This window comes from Chrysochloris asiatica, unplaced genomic scaffold, assembly GCF_000296735.1.
Source record: "Chrysochloris asiatica unplaced genomic scaffold, ChrAsi1.0 scaffold00198, whole genome shotgun sequence".
In the NCBI taxonomy this organism is placed as follows: Eukaryota; Metazoa; Chordata; class Mammalia; order Afrosoricida; family Chrysochloridae; genus Chrysochloris; species Chrysochloris asiatica.
Window position 1 is genome coordinate 1,755,588 of NW_006408716.1, and position 10,067 is coordinate 1,765,654.

Sequence of the window (10,067 nt, forward strand, 5' to 3'; positions counted from 1 at the left end):
AAAAACTATTCTCAGTCAGATGCTACCAGGCAAATTGTTTCTACTCTAGTTAGAGCTGTGAACATGTTTTGTTTTGTTTTTCATTGCCTCAGCTCTGATAATCCTCTTCAAAGGTTACTTCGCTCACTTTAAGTGTGTCCTTCTGTATAACGGAAATAATAATAGCAACTTCTACACAGGGTAAAAATAAAGTGTGCATGTTGTTGTTGTCAGAACCACTGAGCTGGTTCCGACTCATAGAGACCCTGTATAGGGTTTCCAAGGCTAAAAATTGTTACAGGAGCAGAAAGCCTCATCTTTGTCCTATGAAACAGCTGATGGACTCGAACTGCCAACCTTGTGGCTAACAACCTAGTGCTTGTCCTACAGAGCCACTGCACTCCTCCAATATGTGCATAACACTTACTATAGTTGAAGTGCACATGAGTTCTCAGTAAGCATTAAAGAAAAGAAAAAAAGAAAATGTAGAACCTTGGCTGCTTTTGACCTTTGGAAAGCATTTGAATGAGCCCCACACAGACTTACAATCCATCCAGGGAGATGTCAATTACTCAAAGGAATCGATCCAAGACCAAGGCTATGTAATGCACAGTCTAATGTGCTAAAATGTGCAGAACTGCCAATCCTTCCAATACCAATGAAGAGGATGATTTACGAGGGTTGAACCTGCCAGCTAAGGTTTTGAAAAGGACTTGATTTGGGCCTTAAAAATGCATATACTTGTTAAAAGGAAATGGCATTACATATGAAATTAATCTATTCTAATTTTTCACTAAGTTTTGGCTTATGGTCCTGAAAAATATTGTAATTGGCAACACTATATTTGGCAATACCACAGTTTCTGCATTAACTAGTTGTCATGCAAGCACCTCTGTCTCCTGACAACCAGTGAGCATGAAAATAGAATGAGTTCATAGAGTTTTCCAAAACAGACCTTTCAGGGGGGGGAAAAAAAAGAAAAACTTGCCAGGTCTTTCCTATGAAATGCCTCAGAATGGACTCACACTGAGAATTTTTCAGTTAGTATCTGAGCACATTAACAATCTGCATCACCTAGGGTGTCCTGGTAGGTGCTCTAGGATAAGCAGTGAACTACTAACCACAAGACTGAGGGTCCAAACCAATCAGCACTCCTCAAAAATTCTATATAGGGTCACTGTTAGTCAGAACCGACTTGGCAACACTTAACAACAACAACAAGGGACTCTGAAACTACTAAACCAAAAATACTAAACCCACTGCCATGGAGTTGATTCTAACACACAGTGACCTATATATCAGAGCAGAACTTTCCCCTTAAGTTTCCCAAGACTTGAAATCTTTACAAGGGCAGACAGCCTCATTTTTTTTTTTCCTGTGGAACAGCTGGTATGTTTGAACTACCATATAGTTAGCAGCCAAACAGCTAGTCCAAAGTGCCACCAGGGTCCCTTGAAAATATCCTTAAACATTTATTTATCTATAAGCACCTAGCTGAAACCTCACCTCCTCCGAAAAGCAACTTTGACCTTGTCCAAGAATCCATCACTGTCTAGTATGGGTCAACAATATACTGACACCATACTGTTCTGCTTGGCACTACCACACCATAGTGTAATTCAACTAGGTACTACGCTTGAGTCTCAGTACACATGCTCAAGTATGAAGTAAATGCAACTTTCCTTACTTTTTACATAATTCAATTTCAATTTTGTTGTTGTTGTCATTGTTTAGTGCCATCGAGTCAATTCTGACCCATAGCAACCCTGTATAGGGTTTCCAAGGAACAGCCGGTGAGCTTCAACCATCGACCTTGCAGTTCAAATGACTCTGATGTATTAGCCCACAGCGCCACACCAGACTCCAGTTTCAATTTAAGATGACATCATTTCTAAGAGGCTTGGTGGTGGTAGTTATGTGCCGTGGAGTCGATTCTGACTCATAGCAACCCTGTACAGGGTTTCCGAGGCTGTAAATCTTGACAGGAGCAGACAGCCTCATTTTTCTCCAGCGGAACAGCTGGTAGTTTCAAACTGCTGACCTTGTGGTTCACAGTCCGATTCGTAACCACTACGCTACCAGAGCTCCTTTCCAAGAGGTTTATGTAGCGCCAAAGCAAAAACAAGGGTGAAATTTCAGGCCCTCAAAGACACCTCTCCATACAAGTTGAGATGTACATTTCCCTACCTGGCCCTAGGTTTGGGGTCTACGTGAGTAGCCTTGGTCATCCTGTTAGGTAGCTAGAAGAGAAATAGGTGCTAACCACTGATTATCCACAAAGAATGTAGGAAAGGGTCTGACCTGTCAGGGGAGCCAACTAAAAGGAAAAACTGAAAAGGGAACTTTCCCCCAAATCAGGCATGCACAGAGAAGAATAAGATCTGACGGGACCAAGAAACGAATCATAATACCACTATAATAAATCAGCATTATGGTTACCACAGGGTCGGCAGTTCAAACTCACCAGCGCACCTCAGAAACCCTATACAGGGTCGCTAAGAGTCGGAACCAACGTGATGGCACTTAACAACAACAATAATGGCTATTTCATGAATACAATCATAACAGATTGATGTAATGGGAAGAGATGACCAATCATGAACCCTAAATTATGATAGGAAAATGTAAGGATAAGGAGACAACTATCAGGAAACTGGGAATCCACCCCAGAAGAAAAACAGCTTAAAAGTGAAGCCAAGAGTTCACTCAGTGTGATCCTCACTCTCTTCTCCTCTCTGCAAGAATGTCTATGCATTATTAAATCTCTTTTTTTGCTTAAAAATCTGTTTCTCTTGCTCCTTCCATGTGTGTATTATGCCTTGCTGTTGTTGTTGTTGTTAAGTGCCATCGAGTCGGTTCCGACCCATAGCAACCCTGGATAGGGTTTCCGAGGAGCAGCTGGTGAGCTTGAACTGCCAACCTTGCAGTTCAAACGGCTTTGCAGTCTGGCTTATTAACCCACAGCGCCACCTACTCCCTACTGATTCTTTGGAGCATGACCAAATCAGGATACATGGTCTCATTCATCCGCATGGTGACAATCCTGAGTTCTTCAGACTCAAGACTGCTTCTCTCCTTCCTTGCCATCATGGGTCAATTGCATATACACAATTGTATATACACTCTCTATATGTATATACAACCTTGGTGTACACAGATTCAACCAACCATACATCAAAAATAGTGATGGAGGGACACAATTAAGTGGTTAAAGCACTCCCTCAAAGGTTAAGAGATAGGAACTTAGAAAGCTAATGGAGTTGTTGGAAGGACTCGGCATGAAGTGATGTTTCTAGAGTGTAAAATGTACATGGAGGGCCATGTCTGCCCTCTGACTATACCAGAGAGAAGGAGATTCAAGCTCCGCACCTGCCCTGACCGATTCCTATGAGGTGAGTGCCAGACATGCTTCCACCCTTCAACCTTCCTTACCAATTCTGACACCAACTGTCCTTCTCAGCATTTTCTGTTTCTCTGCTGAATTCAATAATCTGTTGAATGGCCACAAAGAACTCATAGACCTTACAAACAATTATGACTGGTGGGCTGAACTGCAGACCTGTGCTTAGCAGTCCAGTGCTTATCCTACAGGTTACAGGAGAGGCTAACATGGTACAATTCAGGATCAGAATATAGTTCTTCAGGTCAGGAGAGTCTCTCTTGCCTCTTAGCCATGCCCATAGGCATGCCTCTCTCTGCACTGGCCTCTCAGCCATAAAATCCCTTGGTCTCTGCTCTGCTCAGACAACTGTTAGAAAACTCCTTTCGTGCTGCTAATAAATGCCCAAAGGACACCCTATTCTGTAAGCCAGGCTCCTGCCTGAAGGCACTCAGCTTGTTCATTCTGTTGGCGGGAAAAACATTGCTCTGTCTCATGATCTCTCTCAGTGCCACTGCCTCTGGAGCTGTCTCTGCCACCGCCACTCTGCCAAGCAGAGATCTCAGGGTCTAATGGACTCTGGCTCCACTCATGGCTCTTCTTTCTTGATGGACATAAGACACCCCCCCCCCCATTCCTGCTTTGGATATGGCTCACTTTCAACCTAGCAGATGATAAAATTGACCAATCCACATATTAGAGTCCCATGCAACCAGTATGGGTTGCACTTCAATGTAAAATATTTTAAAAATTTAAAATCCTCACCACTGCATCAATAAATAACATCATGATAAACGGAGAAAAGATTAAAGTTGTCAGAGACTTCAATTTGCTTGGGTCTATCATCAACACTCACAGAAGTAGTTGATCAAATGACATATTGCCTTAGGCAAATCTGCTGCACAAGACCTCTTTAAAGTAAGTGTTCAAGAGCAAGAACTTAGTTTGAGGACTAAGGTGCACCTGACCCAAGCCATAATATTTTCAATAACCTCATTTGCATGTGAAAGTTGGACAGTGAATAAGGATGACCATAGAAGAATTAATGTGCATTTGATTTATTGTGTTGGAGATTATTAAAAGTACCTTGGACTTCTAGAAGAACAAACAAGTCTGTGTTGGAAGAAAAGCAATCAGAAGGCTCCTTAAAAGCCAGGAGTTTCTTTATCTTATTCTACGGCCAGACTTTGTCTCTCATACTTCGGACATAGAGTCAGGAGATACAAGTCCTTGGGGAAGGACATCATGCTAGGGAAAGTGGGGGGTCAGAAAAAAAGAGGAAGATGCCTAAGAAGATGGATTGGTGCAGTGGCAGCCGCAATAGACTCATGCTTAACAAGGATTGTGAGAGTTTCTCGGGACCAGGCAGTGTTTCATTCTCTTGTGCATAGATAGGGTTTCTATGAGTAGGAATCGACCTGTCAACACCTAACAACAACATCCAGTCATTTGGTGGGAGTTACAAAGACTTGTTGTTAAGTGCCAGCGAGTTGGTTCTGACTCATAGAGACCCTATATAGGGTTTCCAAGGAAAGGATGGTAGGTTTGAACTGTTGACCTGTGGTTAGTAATCCATGCTTATCCTACACTGCCACACTAGGATTCCATTTAATTATAATTCCTTATAAGCTTATTCAATTATTCCTGCAAGCCGTTCCATGCACTGTACCACACATAGCATTTACATTGTATGAGGTATTCCATAACATCTAGAAATAATTTTGAGTCCTGGTGTGGCACTGTTGGTTAATGCACTGGACTGAAAAGTGGGTTTGAACTGCAAGGTTGGCAGTTCAAGCTCACCAGTCGCTCCTCAGAAACCCTGCACAAGGTCACTATGAGTCAGAACCAACTCAATGGCACTTAACAACAACAACAAGAGATTATTTAAAGTATACAGAAGTATTGCATTGGTTATACACAGACACATCGTTGTGTATAAGGGACTTGAGTATGTACAAATGTTGGTATCTACAGGGGACCAAGAACTGATCCCAACTGCTTGTGAGGGATGGAAATGTAAAGGTAGACATTTTGTAGCAAGGAGGGGAGCGATTAACTTTTCAGCCTAGGAGCGGAGGTCCCTGGGACCATCAAGGGAGAAGAACAGAGTGGGAACCTACCCAGAGAAGCAGAGATGCCTGAGATGGAGGCAGAGATGATGACATGGAGAGATGGAGCAGTTGGGGACTTTAGACACAGAGAGGGAGAGGGGCTGTGTGCTGACGACTGGGTTGCAGGCTTGTAGTGTATACCCTTTGGTTGGTTGATGATGCATGGAGGGGATTGTAACCATGGCAATGAAACGATATACGATAGAATGAATGTAAAACTAATGTTCTCGCATGTAAACTATCACATAATTCACAATAAAACATTAAAAAAAAAAAAAAGAACGGATCCCAAATAATACTGAAGTTGCCCTCAGCCACTCTGCAGGAAAAAGATGAGGCTTTCTGCTCCTGAGAAGATTTAAAGCCTCAGAAACCCTAGGCAGGGTCACAATGAGTTGGAACCAACTCCATGGTACATAACAACAGCCACCATATATGGTGACCCCAAGTGCGCAGGGTAGAACTTCACATAGTGCTCACTGCACACAGGTTACCATAAGGATGAAATGCAGTAACATACCTGGAAGGTTTTCAAGAATAAGACCTTTCAGAAGCAGATTGGCAGGTCTGCCTTCCAACAAGCCTCTGGGTGGATTGTTGTTGTTGTTAAGTGCCGTCGAGTCGAGTCACTTACACATTGTAGCAACCCTGTATAGGGTTTCCAAGGAGCAGCTGGTGAGCTTGAGCCGCCGACCTTGCAGTTCAAATGGCTTTGCAGTCTGGCGCATTAACCCACAGCGCCACACCACGACTCCATCTTTCAACTTGTAGTCAAGTGATTAACTATTTGCTCCAGCCAGGGAGATCATTGTTGTTGAATTATCAACTTGGTTCCAACTCTGTACAGGGGTTCTGAGGTGTGACTGATGGGTATGAATCACAGACCTTGTGGTAAGCAGTCCAGTGCTTATCCTACAGTGTCACACCAGGACTCCGGGAATATATACATTCCTTATAAGTTTATTCAATTATCCCTACAATTTATTTCATGTATATATGCTAACCTATAATGAAATGGGCTTTCTTCCATGAACAAAAATGCCTGCCTTATGTCAATATTTCCAGAACTTCCCAAATAAACCACTTGCACTTGAACCATTATCCCAGACTGAGAAAGGCTTCCTGGAGGAAGTGAAGACTGCTGGAAGTAAGTACTCGTAAGAAGGTTCACCAGAACAGTCAAACAAGGAGGTTGCACTAGGCCACAGAAGCTCACAGGTGGCCTGCCTTACATAGACTCCTACCTAGGCTTTTGCCAGACTACACCGACACCTCCAACTTCAGTTCTTATATGGAATTATGTCTTCCAAAAGTAGCTAGCAATAGGTGCTTTTATGCTAAAGCACGGTGATTTTCTAGATACTAAACCAACACACAGTTGCCATCAAGTCGATTTTAACTCATAGTAACCCCATGCATTTCCTAGTGGACCTGTACCCCGTACAATTTTCAAGGCATAACATTTCAGAAGCAAATCACCAAAGCTTTCCGCCAAGGTGCTTCTGAGTGTGTTTGAACTGCCATCCTTTTGGTTAATAGTAAAGTGCTTAACTATTTGTACCATCCAGGGACTCCTGCTTCTAAATATTAGTGGTTCTACTGGTATGGTTGCTGGACCCAAGTAAGCATTACCAAGCCACTTGTTAGAAATACAAATGCTCAAGCCACCCAGATTCAGAAAGTTTGGTGGTAGGGACCAGCAATCTTCTATAGCAGGCCTTCCAGGTGACTCTGGTGGATGCTGGGATATGGGTATCACTGAGCTATGCTACAGAAGTGTGACAGTAACTGAGAGTGTGGCCAGCTAGGCTGAGCAGGTAGGCGGGTCAGATCATGAGGCAGAGCAGCTTCCGGAGTTTGCTTTTAAACATGCCATTTATGTCTTTCTAAGGTTCCTTTTTTCTCCCTATAAAAGCATGGTTCACAATAGTGCACACTTCACATAGGTTACCATGAGGATGAAATGCAGTAATGTACATGGAAGGTCTTCCTAATTGTTAAAATGCCATAGAAATCTAAGGCAAGCAGACAGGCAACATTGAAAAAAATCAGAAGCAGTAGCGGGCGAATAGCCCGACTGGGGGTTCCAGCACATTTGGAAAAGCCTCTGTGGGCCTGAGCAGCTGCAGGGATCAGCCCTGCATCTCAGCAGGTTCAACAGCCATTTGTTTTCCCTTTACAAACACACAAGAGCCTCTTTTCTCCTTTGCCTGCAGCCCCACAGAATCAGCTTGGAGAGCAGGCAGCCACGACATCTGATGTCCTTTCTGCATTGAGTGTACAGAAAGAGATGACTTACAAAGGGCATATTTGAAAGATTTCTGGTTTCTCAAGGCCCTGTCTTTTCAAACGCACCAGTAAAAGAAAGGAGAGAAAAGTGAGGAAGAGGGATTAGGAGAGGCATGATTTAACTCTCCAGGCTCCATCTTCATCTCTCACCAGGACACCACAAAGCCTGGCTCCTGAGTGTCAGAAACGGAGGGATAATTAGGTCACAGACCAAGCTAGGAGGTGAGGAAGAGACCCAGTTCAGATTCAGGCAAGCAGTTTGCGCCTGCCTCTTCCTGTTTACAGAGCCAAAGTGTGACATATCCCAATAGTCCCACACCTGCTGGGAATGGTTACCATGGTTCAGGAGCTAGGAAGGGTCACAGCACATGAATATCATAGTTCCCTCATTTTCTTTGGGGAGGACTGTCAAAGGTCAGCCTCATCTCTGGGGTCCCCAGTTGGTCCTGGAGCCTAATAGTTGCAGAGAAACTAATGACCATAAAAATAAACACACAACAGGACTGTGACACAACAGAGGTGTGTTTACACCTGTAGACTAGAAAGATTCCTTCACCTACCTCTAGCCATAAGGTAATGGGATTTTCTTGCAAAGAAAGAAGGCTAACCAAGAAGGCTTACCTTGCATGAGTTTTGAGATTTCAATATAAAAGCTTGAAAGAAGTGATGCTAGTTTTCAAAAAGGGAGCGAAAGAAGAAATAACAGGTCTGCAATTGACATATTTTCTTCTTTAAAGTCAGGCTAGATGACCCCCAAATCATTCTCAATTCTGAGATTCAAGCATTCCAGTAATTGTAATTGCTGGAAAATCTGAAAGACCACAGTCCTTAGGTATACAGAGTAACGATTCAAAGCACAAAATTCTGGGAACTATTTGCACCTAAACGTCTAAGATTATCCTCAAGTGTTTAAGCCTTTCACCTAAACAAGGTAGATTGGTCCAAGTTCCAGAGGTACAAATTGAAATAGTATTACATTTTTAGCTTTCAGGTTCTGACAAGAGCCCCAGGAGAAGAGGAAACAGACACAACTGTCACCCAAAGGAGAAGCGATAGGTTTATGGCTCTGGACAATATTGTAGATTGGTTTCATGCCTGTAACTATACCAAGAAAGGAGAGTGAAAGAAGGTGTGTTCTTGGCTTCCTAGCATCACACAGATGACTCACAAATGTCACCATCCCTGGCACTCTAGCCAACAGAAAAAGACCATTAAAAGAAAGAAGAACTCAATCCAGGGTTTATAAACATAATTTCCCTCTTAGCTTGTTACTGACACTCTCCTAAGCCTGCCACTATAGTTCTCACATTTGGTGTATAGGGAAGATCCAGACACCAATTTAGCACAGGGACAAAAATAACTATAGCTTTCAGTTAAATAGACTCTGAAAACTGGAAGCTCATGTTTGATTTGGGTTTTATCCACATTAATACATGGTCTGCAACCAAGAAATCCCATTTAGCTTTCCTTTTATATTTTACTTCCAACATAAGAGGATCAGGGCTGCCAGATGATGTGTGTGTACAATAGCACAATGTGAAGCCATAGAAATTCAATACTGACCATCTTCCAGCAATGGGCCTGCAAATAAAGACACCATGTTATGCTTCCCTAAGATCTCAAAGTGTATCAGTGATGGGTATTAGAAAATACAATAATCTGTGGTGCTACTTTAGTCTGTATATACGTATATTCACCAGAGTTCTCTCTACGGACAACTCTTGTGTTCAATACTCATGTGATGGAGGCAGAAAGTGCAAGCTTTGAGTTAACCAAACGCCATCCTACACCCACACCCAGAATTAAAGGGAGAGAGAACAGGTAAATATGCCTAGGGAATAAGAAGCCTCCTGAACAAGAAACGGTCAAGACTTAGACTCTGTCCCTTATGATGTTCAATGTTTTATTATAAACTATTACCACTAAGGGAACACTGGTGACAACGCAGGTTATCCAATGGACTGTCTCCTAAAAGACTGGTAGTTCCAACCCACTAACTGTTTGAAGACACCCCAACGCCCCATGGGACAGGTCTATGCTGCCCTATATGGTCACTATGGGTTGAAATCAACTCAATGGTAGTGGACTTTATTATATCCTTAAAGGAGCTCTGGTAGCGTAGTGGTTATGAATCAGGCTGCAAACCTCAAGGTCAGCAGTTTGAAACGACCAGCTGTTCAACAGGAGAAAGACCAAGCTTTCTGCTCCCGTAAAGATTTCCAGCCTTGGAAACCCTGTACAGGGTCACTATGAGTTGGAACCGACTCCACAGCACATAACAACAACAATATTGTCTTCAGCCTTAG